The 16,969-nt window shown below is 36.2% G+C and overlaps 1 pseudogene across 1 annotated transcript; it reads right to left on the reverse strand.

The window, feature by feature from the left end:
- Positions 1-12,572: 12,572 nt before the first annotated feature.
- LOC149230058 (putative sugar phosphate/phosphate translocator At2g25520 pseudogene) lies at positions 12,573-14,400 on the reverse strand (annotated as a pseudogene). Its single transcript, XR_016247988.1, has 2 exons — positions 14,086-14,400; positions 12,573-13,715 (listed from the first exon to the last, which is right to left on the reverse strand). The product of XR_016247988.1 is annotated as a putative sugar phosphate/phosphate translocator At2g25520 pseudogene (transcript).
- Positions 14,401-16,969: the final 2,569 nt, after the last annotated feature.

A 16,969-nucleotide genomic window follows, 5' to 3' on the forward strand; every position in this document is an offset into this window, starting at 1 on the left:
ACTCCAGGCCGATCTCCCTACCCAAATTTTTAAAATGCAAAGAAAAAAATTTACAAGTAAATAAAAATATTAAAATTATTACATACAAGGACAATAAATTAATAAATTAATAATAAGATCCATAAAATCAGTAACACCTGATTGAAACTATGATCAAGGCAGCCAACAATCTCCAAACACAAAACTTTCCTACCATCGCACAAATCAAGTATGTTCAAGGCAGCCAGCAATCTCTAAACAAAAAACAAATTGCATGCTTGAGAATTGCTTTACTATTTATGAAAATGATATTTCAAATATTGCCCCCAAAAGTGGGAAGAAAAGAGGTGCCTACCTAGTACAGTTTCAAAAGCCTGCACATCCTGCCCTAAGATCTAGTATAGTTTCACCTGCCTGTCGAGGGAACACGTGCAGGTGGATAGAAAAGGCGGGGAAGATGTTGAGAGCCCAGGATAATAGCCCATGCACATCTATGTCATGACCTGAAGATTCATATGCCTTCGATCTTTTATAGGGTTCACTTTCTGTTTTAATTAATGGCGGATTTGTATTTCCTGCATTCACTTCCGTATCCTTTTGGTGAGCAGAGAGTCTACTACATTACAAGTGGCAGGAGGTTGCAATTTTGGGCCAGGAAATAGGATCTCATGGGCCTTAGGGTGGACAACAGCTAGGGCAGAACGACCCCACCTTTCCAGTGTCACAGATATTGTGCATGTTCGTATTCTCAGTGTGAGGAGTTTCAAATCGCTGCCATTAGATTTACTACCCTCAGGTCTTCAAGATCTGGTTCAAAGTAAGTTATTGCTTCATCAACTTTGCCCTTATTTTGGTATCAGAGTCCCGTTTCGGTCCTAAGTCTATAAACTACAGACAAAGTCTAAAGCCAGCCAGGAAGCCTTCGAAAAGCTTTTGTTATACAATTGTTGATTAGATAAAATTTGTTGGTCTAGTTTATACTAAAATCATGTCGAACTTCTTAAAATCATTCTCTAACATAGATAGACGCACTATTTCTGAAGTCGATTCTCGCTCAATAGAAAGTGATCATATTGAACATGAAAGATTCGAAGATCCCGAACGCTGGAACCCACCTGTTTTGAGTTCAAAAGAAATTTATCAAGTCCCATATATGTTTAGTCTATCAAGAAAAAACTGGTTGAAAGAAGTTGAATTGAAAATTAAGATATCTGGTCCTTCTGTATAGATAGTAGGTCTGAGTTTATTTTCTAAAGATGAAATCAAAAAATTCAAAAAATATGTTCAAGAGAAAAAAATTTCTTATTTGCATTTTGGAGGGATAAGAATAGGTTTAGCACCACTATTTCGCCACGGACTCAATACTCCATGTATAACTGAGGTCTTTGACACTCGGCACCATAACTATGACCATGCCCGAATTGGAACCATATTAGGAAATTTGTCTTCTAGCTGTCAGTATGGTACCATCTACCCAGATTATGCCATCAGTCTATCTGATGTTCATTTAAAAGATTGCTGGAAAATCTTAGTCGGAGTCCAAGGTCTTGAGATGGTCGAAGATAGTGAATATCTCTCTGTGTTAGTTCAAACATCATTCCAACTCACAAACATTGTACATCCTAAACTAAAGCAACCAGTGTTAAAAGACTGTGTAACTGTAGGAGTCAGCAATGCTCAGGTGGAAGGTGTTCATTACAACAAAGAAGCCCTTCCCAGTGACTGGTACATTCAGTATAAATCATTGGCAGATACTCCAAGGAGTAAAATTAAAAGAATGTCTATAAGTGATGGTCATGTCCGCATACTACTTGATAGATCATCCATACCCAGACCAATCTTTATGCCACAAAAGCATGTTTTACCAGCCATTTCAGAGTCTGAGCAACCATTGACCAGTGGTCGCAAGTCTATTTCACGAAATGTATATAGTCATCCGTCAAAAGAAACCACTGTATCTATTCCATCAGATCAATTGTATATTCCTGAAGAAAAGCCATTTCTTGTTGTAAATAAGATGTTCAAGACATATGTATCTAATATCTCACCTGTAGAAGAATTCCAGTACGCCAACCACAGATATGTCAAAGGGGGAAAATGGCCACCAAAAACTAAGTTTTGCACTTCCTCATCTCAGTCAAGACAACCACCCACAAGAGCTGATTGTGCACCACTCTTAGAACATAACTCCCAGAATCCTACTGATCTTGACCAGGTCTATCAGATAGGAAATTATCTTACCACTTGGTGTGCACATGCCGAAGATGTTCTTGATGATTTGGGTCGGCAATCAGATTTGATTAATGCAAATCTTAAGCTGCTCTATGAAGAGCAACAGTCTGAGAAAGTCGAAAAAAGAAGAGAGGAAGAGAAGAAGACAGAAGAAAAAGGCCAAAGAAATTCCTAAATTTAGAATTGACATGAGCACTCCCAATTATTGGGACAAAGAAGAAGAGGAAGAAGACACAGAAGAAGCAATTACTGCCACTAGTGCAGAAGAGTCAACTTCGAAAATCTCTGGAAAGTTGACCAGAGTAAAGGAAGAAGCATACAAAGCAGAAAAACAATTTGCTTCAAAGAAAGAGATTATGACTCTTGATCAAGCAGCTTCTAAATTCCCTTCCTTTATTTTACCTTCTATAAATAACCAGAATAAAGCTCATGTGTTGAAAGAAGTCTCTAAATACCCGCGTGTTGAAGAAGATTTGTATGCTACAAATTCTAGTGGGTATATTTTAGATCTAGACAATTCATGCAATCCAGGAAAATCAATCTGGATATGGACTGGAGAGAAGAGCAGTCATGGAAGCAGGACTGGCCACTTTAGAACTTTTGCTAAAAACACAATTTGTTCCAGAGCTAGTAGATGAGAAAAAATAGCTGATAACAGACTTAAGCCATATGGAATTAAAAGATTTAAAATATCTTGATCAATTTGGCAAAGATTTCATGGCAAAAGTCTTTAAGGCAAATCTCTCTAATGATACTGCTCAAAAAATATCATTTTTGTCAAAGCTTCCAGGCAATTTAGGAGATCTAATTATGAAAGATCTAGATGTACAGAATAAAAAAATAGATCAAATATATTGGGTTGATCTTCTTTTCAGGTGTACAGAGAAGGTTAAGTATTTGTGCTGGCAAAAGAAAGCACACGACATTACACCCAGTTCAGATGTCTGCAGAACAATGCTACCCTAGACACCCTTTAAAAAGAAGAAGAAAACAAAAAGGTATGGAAAATTTAGACCCAAGAGAGTCTCCAATCCAAGGAAGCCTTTCAGAAAATTCAAATTTTTGAAAAAGAGAAAGAAACCAAGAAACAACAATTGTTGTTTCATTTGCAAACAAGAAGGCCATTTCACACGCAAATGTCCTAATAGTTCCTCTTCTAAACTAAGTTTTGAGATTGAGGAATTCAAGGACGACTAGTCTGTAGTCGATTCAAAAGACAAAGTTTCTGATGTATATATTTTAACAGAAGCTTCAGAAGATGAAGGTAATGTCGAAGCTAGTGTACAAAAGATGAATGTGTGTAATTATTGTTCTGATGATGATGTTTCTAAAGAATTGCATTATAGTGATCAATCAGATGAAAGTGAAACAGAAGAAACTGAAGACATCACAGATGTTTCAGATGATGAGACTGGTTCAGAAAGCTTGCAACAAATAGGTAAGTAGCCAATTATAGTATTGCCAGAATTAAATTCTTTTTGCCCATATCAAAAGAATATTGCTACTTCTACAAGTTTAAAAATTCCAGAAAATAATAGAGTTGAAGAACAAGCTCTATTAAAAAATATCATTAAAACAAATAGTCTCATTTATATCCTAGTACAAGTGCAAGTCAGAAATGAATGGATAAATGTTGATGCATTCATAGATACTGGAGGATCAAATAATTTGGCTCGTCCATCTTTGTTTAAATCTCTTTGGAAGCCACTTCAAAATATTCTTGTATCTGAAACAATAGGAGGATCTGTTCAATTGATGCATTATGTTGATAACATATCTTTGAAAGTTGGGGGGAATATAGTCAAAATCTCTGCTATCCAGCACTTTGATCCATCTGCAAGTTTAATGCTTGGAATGCCTTTCATTAACTCTGTGCTCCCAGTCACTATCAGCAAAGATAAGCTGATAATTAATTTAAAGAAGAAGGCTATTGTTGTGCCTCGATTATCCATAGCAAATTCAGAGGCTCGAAGAGAGAATAGTCAAAAGAGAGCTGGAGCAAGAAAACCACATAAAGACTCCAATAATTGGCAAGAAGTTTTGCAATTGTATGAAGAAATAGTGGAGTCAAAAAACAGACAAAAGGCATGTATTGACCCAAATTGGTCCACTGAGCAGATTTCTATCCATGACAGATTGCTGAAAAGTTGTTCAAATAATCCTCAGCAATTCTAGACAGTAGAAAGCCCCAAGCAAGAGATAGTGACTCTACATGATAATGGAGTCAAGGGAAAATTAATTCCATGCACCCCCACAGATGAGCAAGAAATTAAGAGACAGATAGAGGAATTGTTAGGTATGAATCTTATTGAACCCAGCATGTCTCATTATTCTTGTTCAGTGTTTTTGGTTAGAAACCATTCAGAAATAGTCAGAGGTAAGCCCAGAATGGTAATTAACTATAAACCTCTGAATGCTATCACTCAGGGTTTTCATTACCCTTTACCGAGGCCAGAAACCATTATGCAAAAAATTCAAAACAGTAAAGTATTCAGCAAGTTTGACATGAAGTCTGGATACTATCAAATACAGATCCAAGAAGAAGATAGGCATAAAACTGCCTTCACATGCCCTGCAGGTTTTTATCAATGGAAGGTGGTACCTTTCGGCCTAAAAAATGCCCCTGCATTCTTCCAAAGAAGAATGGATTTTATTTTTGGAAAATATGATTTCATTGTAACATATATAGATGATATACTTGTACATAGTCCCGATCTTGAAACCCATTTAAAGCATCTAGAGATTTTTCTAAGTGAAGTCCAAAATCATGTCATAGTCCTTTCTGAAAAAAAAAATGGTTGTTTCAAGACAGTATAGACTTTTTGGGGATCAACGTAGTTAATGGACAAATCCAAAGGCAACCCCATGTTCTTACTAAATTGTCTCAATTTCCAGGTGAACTAAAAGACACTAAAAAAATTCAAAGATTTTTAGGTGTCTTAAATTATGTGCACAGATATTCCCAGGTTGTCTAAGAAAACAGCGCCAATCAAAAAACATCTCAAGAAAGGATGGTCAGCGGAAGCCACTGCAGCAGTTAAAGAGCTTAATCAAAATGTCAGCAACTTCCAAAGTTACAACCACCAGGGTACGAACTTCAGATTTTACAAACTGATGCTTCTGATAGTTTTTGGGCAATGGTTCTTTTTGAGAAACGGGAGAATGAAGAAGAAAAACTGTACGCATATGCCTGAGGTGAATCCTCTCCTAGTCAAAAGAATTATTTTATTGCTAAAAAGAAAACTTTAGTAATTTTTAATGGGATACAAAAATTTGAACTATATCTGGCACCAGTGAAGTTTCTTAGAAGGACTGATTCGATGAACTTCGAGTATTTCTTCTCTGCCAAGATTTCAAGACAGCGTGCTAGAGGAAGGTTGCTCTCATGGCAGATTTGGTTTCAACAATTTGATTTTTATGTTGAATGGATACCAGGGAATTCTAATTTTTAGCAAACTCTTTAACTAGAGATATGAACAAGGTTTTTGTCACATCACCAGGAAATTTCTTTATAATACCAGGAAAAGGACCCCAAGATGATAATTTCAGCACATTTGTAGACAAATTCAAAATTCTTGAAAGCCATGTGAATCATTTAACAGAAGAAATCAAGAAAGTTGTGGGTCTGCGTCTGAGGAGGAATCAGTGGATTCGAAGATGCCAAGCATGGCAGTCTAAAAACATTGGCATATCATTAGGCCTAGACGTTGATTTGGTAAAGGTATACCCTTTGCCCAACATGAAGGTAAAGATTTATTTTAAAAGTTTATCAGATCTATGGTCTAGTCAATTCACTGAAAATATGATTTGGATCCTCAAAGCATTGAATTACTATCAGTTGATAGGTGGAATAGACTTTGCTCTAAGCATATACACAGGAGCTCAAATTTTGGATTTAGAAGCTATTCCAATTTAGAAAAATATCTTTTGTCATTAAAAATTCCTAATATTTTTTAGGAACTTGAAGCATCTTTTCTACAAAGATTTGATGAAAATTATGCACCCAATGACACTTTTCCCCAATATGAAATTTTCGAAAATTTTTCCTGATTGGGAGATTAAAGAAGGATTTTGCAGGAAAAGGCCATCTATTAGAACGTCTCAGTGCATCCAGAGAACTCTGCAATATCTAAGGACTTTCTCATCCCCTTGGGATTACCAAAGTCTAAGATTAAGAGAAAGTATTTCTCCAAATCCTTTTGCGCAAGTATTATGTCATGAGATATCGGGAGAAAATAAGACCAGTAATAATATAGAAATGATCAAACAATTGGCTCTCTAGTTTAAAGAATTTGGAAATTTGAAATTAACAAAGAAGCGACAGGTTTTACAGCAATTGGATGAACTACAAGGAGAACCGAAAGTTTTAAGATTCGTGATTAACCAAACAGCATTAATCACAATCAGCATTGTTTCAGGAAATTGGAACAACAATGTAGTTCATATTATCAGTCTACTGTTGTCAAACAAAATCTGTACTTCAATGATTTTTGAATTGGGATGGCAATCAAAAGCATACATTAATGAAAACTGTAGATTATGGATCCAACATGCAATCAAGACTTCCACTAACATGTTTCAGAGCTTTAAGTGGCAGCTTCCAGATGGTATTGAGTTGGCAATTTAGCCTTCTCCCGCGTTCAGAAAAGTCTTTAAAGACTCTTTTCTAGATATTGATATCAACCTAGTACCTTTTTTAAACAAGTGGAAAAAGCAAGAAGTGATGTTTACCCCACACCAAGAACAAACGTCAAAAGCATCTCCAAACAACAAAGAAACTGTATTAGCAAATGCCAAAGGAAAAGGTAAAGATGAAGAATCTACTTTTCAAGACACCTATGCAGATGCACAAGGCCCACATGATATCAATTAGGACAAAGAGTACTCAAAGATGATGGAATACGACTACTTCAAGATGCTTGAACGAAAAGCGTTTGAAAGACAAGTGTCCTCTAATGATGATTATGATGATTATGATTCTGACCAAAGTCGGAAAGGATATTGGTAGAATTATTGTACCAGAAAGGTTGAGTAGACACCGTCGGATAAATAAAATGCCGACAGAACCCTCAATTATTTCCACTTTGTGTCATATTAGATTCCTTTAGGAGGTTATAAAAGAGAGGTCAAACCAGAGAAGCCCACAAGTTGGAACGGAATGCTTCTTTGATCTCGTATTGTAATCCGCAAAGCGTTGTAATTTTGATCTTTCAATTAATATTGAAGCCGCTAGGCCACCTGTATAAGGACAATTTTGTAAACTTCAAAAGAACCTGGAGAAGTAAAGCGAAAGCGTTGAAGAAGACCCAAGGAGAGAGAGGTCGTGTCCTCTCATATTCTCGGTGTGAGGAGTTTCAAATCGCTGCCATTAGATTTGCTACCCTCAGTTCTTCACGAGGCAGCACTATAATGCATTGTGGCTCTAGAGGTCTATGGCCACACCAATTTTTTTCTCTTCCCCCAAGTTTCTGAGCTTCACTGGTGGTTGTTAGTTTCTGAGCTTTGCTGGGGGTTGTTAGGACATGGGGATGGGTTTTCGGTGTCTTTGTTGACGCAGAGGCTTACAATGGATTACTTTTTGAGAAAAGTTAGGACAAGTGTAAGGAGTTGATAAATTCACTTGGAAAGTTATTTTTCTTTGGAATTTAGTGATTTTTTTTTCAAAAAAATGATTATAAGAGTGTTTGAATTGTTTTTTTATTAGGAATGGATTCAGCATCATCAAAAACTCCTTGAGCACTCAAAACTCTGAAGTTTGACAACTGTAACCCAAATTTCCCAAAATTTTTACCAAATTTAAACAAAAAATCATCATGTAATTTTCACTATTTTCCAAACGAATTTGTAAATTTATAATCACAATAAACTACTCTATAGTGTAAATAGTTTTATTCTTCTTTTGTCACGTTCATGCTTTCACTAGTTTTATTCTTCTTTTGTCACGGTCATGCTTTCATGCTTTCACTACTCTATAGTGTATAAATAGTTTTATTCTTCTTTTGTCAAGGTCATGCTTTCACTACTCTATAGTGTAAATAGTTTTATGCTTTCTTTTTTCAGGTCATGTTTTCGTGAACGCCAGAGCATTTATTCGGGAAGTACTCTGGTATGGATGTGTGGTTCTCATTTTCTCCAGATGTATGTTTCTCATTTTGAGGTCACTCTTTGTACCAAAAATTTTAAATGAAATAATTATGAAGCATATTTACAAAAGAAAGCGTGAATATATATATTATTCATAATAATAAAACAGTAGATTCATTATGATAGAACAGACTCTCATTTTGAGGTCACTCTTTGTACCAAAAATTTTAAATGAAATAATTATGAAGCATATTTACAAAAGAAAGCGTGAATATATATATTATTCATAATAATAAAACAGTAGATTCATTATGATAGAACAGACTCACATATGGCTTGTCATTTTCTAAAGGAATTGTTTTTAGTGTGATTTTTTGGAGTTTCTGGTGCCAGAGTCTGATGATAAATATTGGGGTGAAATCTTGATTTGTGTTATTTAATCTAATTTCAGTGTATATATAGATTCAGCGCCCTGAAAAATCCTAGGGCACTTCTATTGTGCAGGAGTTTACCCATCAAATTTGTGATTTCAATAAATTAAACTGGAAAAATCAACCAGTTCCAAAAAATCGCATAAAAACAACTCATTTTCTAAATTGCCAGATTTCCATAAGATAATACAATAAAAATCACAACAACAACAAAAAGTATTTGACTTCATACAGCACAATAGAATCTCTAGAGCCCTGGGCCGAAAAATAGTTAATAGTTAAAACATACAAGAGGTTAGTGTTTGCAGGTATCCTATTCAGCACATTAAGTGAGCTGGTATTCCATTCAGCGCCTTCAGTGTGTGAATATGAACATCTTCTGGCTAAACAAAGATATCAGTTTGACTGAAACCCAAACTCCACTATCTTCCTCCGCTCAAGGAAAAGGTTAGGTTTTGAGGGGGCAACATCCAAGAGCAACAGAAGAGAAAGAATAAGGTTTTGAAGAGGAAACATCCAAGCGCAACAGAAGAAGAAAGAATTAGGTTTTGACGGGGAAACATCCAAGCGCAACAGGAAAAAAGGTAGAATTTCAAGGGGAATGGATTCAGATGATGTAAATTCACAGACATCATTACAGTTTAAGGGGATGAATTCAGATGGTGTAAATTCACAGCCATTATTACAGCTCATGCGGACAAGTATAAATTAGTAACAAGTGACAACCCTTTTCACCTGTTATAGCACAATATGTGGGCAACTACATCAATATGTTGTATAGAAGCAAATTGGAACTCTTGAAGGGATGATAACCCAGATTGAAAACTCAGTGGGTGCTCTCGGTAACGAACAGAGCAAATAGACATCAGTGACTGCACTTACCCAAAGGTAACCTGATTATATAAAGCAAATCATGTATCGACACAATCAAATAATTAATGAGTTCTACACCCTGTCCAGTCAACTAGAGGGTTTAATTACCCAATGGAGAAAAAGACTTGGCAACTGTGAATGGTCCCTCCCTTGAAAAAGGGACCTCAGAACTATACAGAATCATCAATTCTATGCCACAAAATCATAAAAGAGGGGATTCTCCCTAAACCACAAACTGAACCCATAAAAAACGGAGAATAGAAAAAATCTTCAATAACAAAATATTGTCCCAAAGATGGAACCCTATATTTAAACCCAGCCATGGAGAAGTAGGGTAATACGGTATACAGGTCAGCAATACAGCAAATTGTTCAGGATCAGCACTCATGCGTTCCAGTGAAGAAAAATGAGTCAGGTCTATTCCATGCTTGTCATGAAAAAAATAAGGGTTCTCAAAAGAACGGGCACAAGAATTTTTTCACAAACTTTTCAAATGCTTCCACATGCAACTGTATGCAGCAGGCCGGTCCAATAAAATATTCTTCCTACTTGCAGGACAGAAGGCCAAGAATCTAGTGGAAAAATGGTGCGTACTAAAGAGTTTAATATGGCTAAGCATTAGATGGCTAAGTATGCCAATATCTGCACAAAGCCCAAGGAGTACACGTGATATACGTGACATCATTATTTAAGGAAGGCTCAGCACTCTCGCCTTAGATTTGCTAAGAAATTTGCAGGGCTTCTGCATCCCCCACATACTTCTCACATTCAATGAGACATCAGCAGGACGCAAGTTGGTAGAGCCCATGATGATCCAGGAGACCCTCATACAGGATAAGGGAGACTAATCATCCTCTGGATCACCCTCATTCTCTTCTACCCTACACGTCCAGAGAACATCAAACAAAGCAGTCTCTGTCCAGACGAATGATAGCTCGAAACGGGAGCTGCAGCACCTGCTGGACCCTTGCATCCCAGATGAGAACACTAGTATTGGAGCTGGCAGCACCTGCAGGACCCCTACATCCCAGATGAGAACACAAGTTTCCAACACCACAGTACCCAGGATAGAAAAGGCCTGACCCTCTGCCACACCAATTAAGCTGACAACAAAGACCACTCATTGAATTGCTAGATGTTTGAGTTGTTTTTCTAAAGTACCCATTTTAATTGCCAATGGGCAATTTTGATTCACCCACCAAGGAAAGTAAAGAACTGACCCTCTGCCACACCAATCAAGCTGACAACAAAGGCCAGTCATTGTATTGTTAAACGTTTCACGTTGTTTTTCTAAAGAACCCATTTTAATTGCCAATGGACACTTTTGATTCACCCCACTAAAGACTTCAATATAACTTCAAAGTTTTTTATTTGGAGCTTGGAAGCCTTTCGATTATAACCAGAAAAAATGAAATGTAACTTTAAAACCCTACCGCAAAATTTGACTATAGCATTGCTCATCCCAAACAATGAAAAGGCATCAGAAAGAAAACAACGACCTAAACAATTGGTGAAATATATAATGTAAGACCTGCTTTGCATATCCTGAAACTTGAAAATCAATGTTGAACTGAACCCAAGAAACCTTAACATTAGAACCATAAAAACAAACACATAACAGACTTCAATAGTTCTTTCCACTTGACTGGAAGATCTCATTTTAAGTACACACTCTTTTAAACGGTTTAAACTTTAAATGGTTATCCATTATTACCAGATGTTAAAGCCTAACGTAGTGAAGAAATGGTTATCCAGTATTACCAGATGTAAAAGCATAATGTCGTGAAGAACAGTTACAATACTGCTAATACACATTACCAGAAAAAAAAAAATAAGAAACCCAGGTAAACAAGGAAATTATAACAATAAAACACAAACAACAGTGGGCAACATAAACTTTAATAGCTAACTAATGTGAATCATTGTATCATCCTAATTTTAAAATACAATAAGAGTAAACAAAATATTATCATAATCCAAAACTGGATAGAAGAACAGAGCAACACAGGATTGGAGATGGAATATGAACATAATGAGCCTCTTTTTCTATTTTGTGTCTTCGCAATTGTTAAAAGTGAATAAAAAAACCAGTGAAAGTTATGCACCAACTTCATTGTTATAATTGAATATATGATACCTGAAAAACTCTTTAGTTAGAGCTTATACTGAGATCAATAAACAATTGTTACAAGGAAAAACAAAGTACATAATGCATCCATTATCAAATTGAATCCCTGATAATATCCATCTATCCATATTGTGTTATGTGAATTAGTACAGTATATCCAAACAAAACATACCAAAATTTGAATAAAAAAAGATAGACTGAATTATAAGCAAAGTAGTACAACATACTGAAAGAAAACATACTTAGAATTTAATGAAAATATCAGACTAGACTTAATGAAACAAACAACACATTCTAGATCTCCCATGGTTTAGCAGTGCTGACTTTAAATCTCAATAATCTAGAAAAGATAAGCACCAACTTCAATTTTATAGTCGAATATATGGAGATCTGGAAACACTCTTTAGTTACACCTCATATTTAGATCAATCAACAACTATTACATGGAAAAACCAAGTATAGAGTGCATTTACCATCAAAATAAATGTGCATCCATCATCAAAATAAATCCCTGATAAAATCCATCTATCTATATTCAGTTATGCGCACAAGTACTACAACATAACCAGACAAAACAAACTAACATTTGAATGAAAAAGATTAAACTGAATTTCAAGCAAAAGTAGTACGACGTACTGAAGTCTGAAACAAAACATGCTTAGACTTGAATGAAAACATCAGTCTAGATATAATAGTAACAAATGAGACATTCCAAATCTTCCTCTGGTTTAGCTCTGCTGACTTAAAATCTCAAATCTAGACCTAACTCTGAACACCCATGGCATTGACTAGCACTGAAAAATGAATATAATAAATTTCAACCCAAATTCAACTACAAGTGGCCATGACATAATAGATCTCCTTTGCTGTGCTTTCTCGAGCCATAGGATATTGTACTAAATTACGAGTAAAAACTACTTAACTGCTACCAAACTTCTACGCCTGAGAATCACTCTTCCCTGTTAAATTCTCTCCATCCCGCTCCTGTCTCTGCTCCATTAGCAAACCAGCCTCTTCATCTGCTTGGGCACTCTTCTTTTGCGCCTCCTTCATTTTCAAAGCCTGTAATTTGGAATGATTATAGTAACAAACACCCAAAAATGCAAGCCCATAGCCTAGCAAATTGACTGGTGTCACTGTGTCCTTGATAATCGACCATGAGAATGCAATAAGAAGCCAATCCTTGACAACACCAGCCACGTTCATCGTCAAAGCTGAAGTCTTTCCGATCAAAAGGAAAACTGCAAGGTTAAGGGCAAAGGCACAGAGGGAGTTTGTGCCAAAGATGAAATAATCGAAATGGAAGGTTGAAGTCTCCTTGAGCACTGGAAACTCAACAAACAACCAGGGGACAGTCAAGAACAAAAGGCAGCATGGGGCAACATAATACAAGGTGGTAATGGGATTCAAGGTGATTCCCTTTGACGTAAGCAAGATCTGGATCAATACCAACCGTGTAGCCTCAAACGCAACTGCACTGAATCGAACTTGGCCTCCCCGTATGCTGCAATGGCGACTCCAACTGATATGCCAATCATGTTCGCCATGGTATTGGGAACGAATTTATCTCTCTTCAGGGAAACTCCAATGGAATAGACAGCCACGGGCATGAGGGCCTTTAGCATCTGGATGAATGAGACTGATAGGTAAATGTAAGCTGAATTGGAGAACCAGAGGCTGAGAGAGTAGAGGGCTCCGATGGGCACAACTGAGGTCAGGTAGACCTCCCTTGACATTCCAATTGGCTCAACAAGTTTCAGGACTCTCACCAACACTATGGCGAGGAACGAACAGAATGCCATGTGGATCATGGTCAGGCTAATGGGGAAGGGCCAGTTAAACATCTTCCTGTCAAGAATGTACTTGTTGAACACGATCACACTGAAGCTCAGGAAGATCCATATGCTCACATAGGTGTAGCTCAGCACGACCTTTTTCAGGACATTGTCATTCACAGAAGCGCCGCCCTTGCCTGATCCCATCCCCATCTTCAATGCAAAACAAACAAAAGTTCAAAAACAGGATTTGGTTCTGCTATTAATGATACTGGGCCTTCAAATTTCAATCAGTGGGGGCCCCAGACAGACAAAAGATGATCCACAAATGCTCAAGAAATTGGATCTTCAAATTTCAATCAGAAGAAACCCCTTAAAATAAACAAAACCATTCACAAATGCGTAAGTAAATCACTTGGGTCTTCGAATTTCAATCAGAAAAATGGACCCCAGTAACACAATAAAACGATCCACACATGCCGAAGGAGATCAGTAAGGTACTCAAATTCCAATCAGGAGGAACCCTAAAAAACCAAAAAAAACTTCCACAAATGCTGAAGGAGATCAGTTGGGTTCTGCTTACCTTTCCACTAATGCAGCAAAAACCCCGAACTGGGTATCAGCAAAACACCGATATCTCAACGCCACATAGAACTTCGAGCCCAAATGTGGCACCCAACTGCGGATCTGCAGTAACCAGATCGGGAGAAAAGGGCTTCAACCCCAGCAGAGACCGATCAGATCAGCGGAATCCTACAAGGATCATATCCTCGCACAGGCATCCAAGAAAAGGGTGTGCCTGTTCCTCAGTCTTGGCCGCTCAATTAGCTTGAATAAATATTTGGAGTCCGTTTTACCGAGTCCACCACGTTCACCCGGACTCACACACAACACACTCTGCTCATTTCTTCCAGGGAGGCACCTAAATATACCGCGCTTAGGTCCTTGCCCCATATTCTATATTTTGTGGGGCCGACGTTATATATTTATATTTTTTTTCAACTTGTTCGGAGTTTGAATTATGTCTAGGTAAATCTCCGTAAATTAAGTCGTTAAATTGCTACGTGTAAGATATTAAGTGGTTAAATTGCTACGTGTAAGATGCTTTTCCTTAAATAGGGTTTTATATCTTAATTTGACCCTTTTGTTTTACTAAATTGGAACTTTAAATTAAATTTTATTATTATTATTTTTCCAAAATTGCATGTTTAAATCAAAGATTTCTAAAAAGACTAAATTTAAACCTCCGCTGGGTTAATTAACTTTACCTTCACAATTAAATTTAATTTATTAATTTTTTTAAATTATTTTTAACTAAAAATTTAATGCAATTTTCATTTTAAGATCGTTAAATTTTATTAGAGTGTTTAGATGATGTGGGAAGGGTTTTATTTTGTAAAGGGATATAGGTTTCAAATTTTGGGTGGATGAAAGAGAAGATATTTAAAATTTAAAGATATTAAAGTTGGTGTAGTTTAGGTTTATGGTGATTTTGATGGTTTGATATTCTTTAATCATGGTTTTTTAGACTATATATTAGTCTTTAAGTCACAAAGATATTAATAAATAAAACAAAACAAAACAAATATTATACTAAAATCATTATATTATGGATCAATATTGATAAATTTGGAGTGAAATGACATTTTTTTTTGCCACATCATGAGTTATGTTTAAAGGTTCAAATGGAGCACTATCATATAGATTTTCATGTTCAAATCTTTATAGTGATAAAATCTCTTGTTTGTGAGAGGTAAGGTGTTTGAGATGTTAAGGTTTGTTTTCGTCACTACCTCCCCTCTTAAAGTTGTCTTTGTAATCAGGAGTGGTAGGAGCGGGAGGGAGTGGGGCTAATTTTTTGCCCTAGGAATCAAGAAGAACATTGGTATACTTGGGGTCTAGGTCACACTTCCAATAACTGTGTTGAAGTCTATGCCTTATGTCATGGTTTGAGGTAAATTTTGAATGTAAAAATTAGGGAGGTAATTGTTTTTGGTGATTCCTTAAATATAATTCACCATTTATGGATCTCTCCCCTCATATACAAATTTAAGTCATATTTTCAAGTGGATTTATTAGTTGTATCAATCTATCCCCAAGAAAAAATGTCTCCATGTTCTCATATCAAACAACTCCAAGGTCGATCACATGGTTAATTTGAGGTCAAGGCTAAAAGAAGGTGAACTTTGGTGGCATGGGCAAAAGGGGTATGCCCCCCTTCCTTAATGGTTAATCAAGGGACCCATAAATAAAAGCGAATAAATAATTCCTCATTGTTTAATGTAACATTTTGATGCTTTGTAACTTTTAGTTTTTATTAGGCCAATATTGGGGAATGTACAAGTGGAATACTATAGATATTGTAGCATTTTATTTAGAACCTTCAAGGTTAGAATTTTGTATATGGTCATCATACATATACAAGTGGAATACTATAGATATTGTAGCATTTAGAACCTTCAAGGTTATAATTTTGTATATGGTCATCATACATACTTCATTCTAACCATGTCCGATGGTTTCAACTTGCTTATGTAATCATGTATCTAAACTCAGCTTAGCTCAAGGCCTTTTAATATAATGGTTATTCTTGGTTCTCGTGAAAAAAAAAATTATCTTTGTAATGGAAATTATTGTTTTCTTGGCATTAATAAGTTGAGGTGCCTTGTTTAAATGGTTAAAAGGTAAGTTTCACACTCTTTATACCAGAGTTCAAATCCTCAATGAGACTTTGGCCTATTATGGTAAAGTTAGAAGGATATATGCCTCTCATGAGTTGGTTCCCCTCACAGGTGTGTTTGTGAATGTCTTAGCCCTTGAGATTCCTACTAATACATTGGCTTGTGGGTTATTGGTACTAGCTCAGGGTTCATAGTAATAGTCATCTAGATTTGGATTTAGACCTCACCTAGGTAATCATGCCTGGTTTCTAATTCCCTTGAGTTTAAAAACAAAAAAGTTCTTATGTCAATTAAATATGGTTTAGCAATAAATTGGTCCAAGGTTTATTCTTTTTTTTTATTGTTTGCTAGCATGTTCATGACTTGCAACACTAGCATGTGATCTAATAAACTATTACCCAAGAGCATCTAAGCCATCAAAATCACTTGAGGATCACCCCAACCTAAGCTACACCAACCCTCAACATGATTGGGTTTTTTGGGTGTCTCCTCCTGACTACCATGAGTTTTGAACCTTAGCAACCTTATAGAACAAAACCCTCAAAATACAATTGCATTAGTTGGATTTAGCATCCAAGGTCTATTCCTAATATAATTTCTTTGTACTTTAATCTCGAAAGATCATATATTCTAAAGGATTTGTCTCATTTTAACCAAAAACATAAATTATCACAATTGAACGTAGAAACAAAAGATTCAATCTCAATTAGGTTTACCCCAGGTGGTTGAGAGGAATGATTGTTATCCTCCTCACCTAGGTTCAATTCCCACAAGTAACATGTTGAG

Source organism: Pinus tabuliformis, chromosome J, assembly GCF_031772625.1.
Source record: "Pinus tabuliformis cultivar Carrire ecotype Pingquan chromosome J, CPIR1, whole genome shotgun sequence".
NCBI lineage: Eukaryota > Viridiplantae > Streptophyta > Pinopsida > Pinales > Pinaceae > Pinus > Pinus tabuliformis.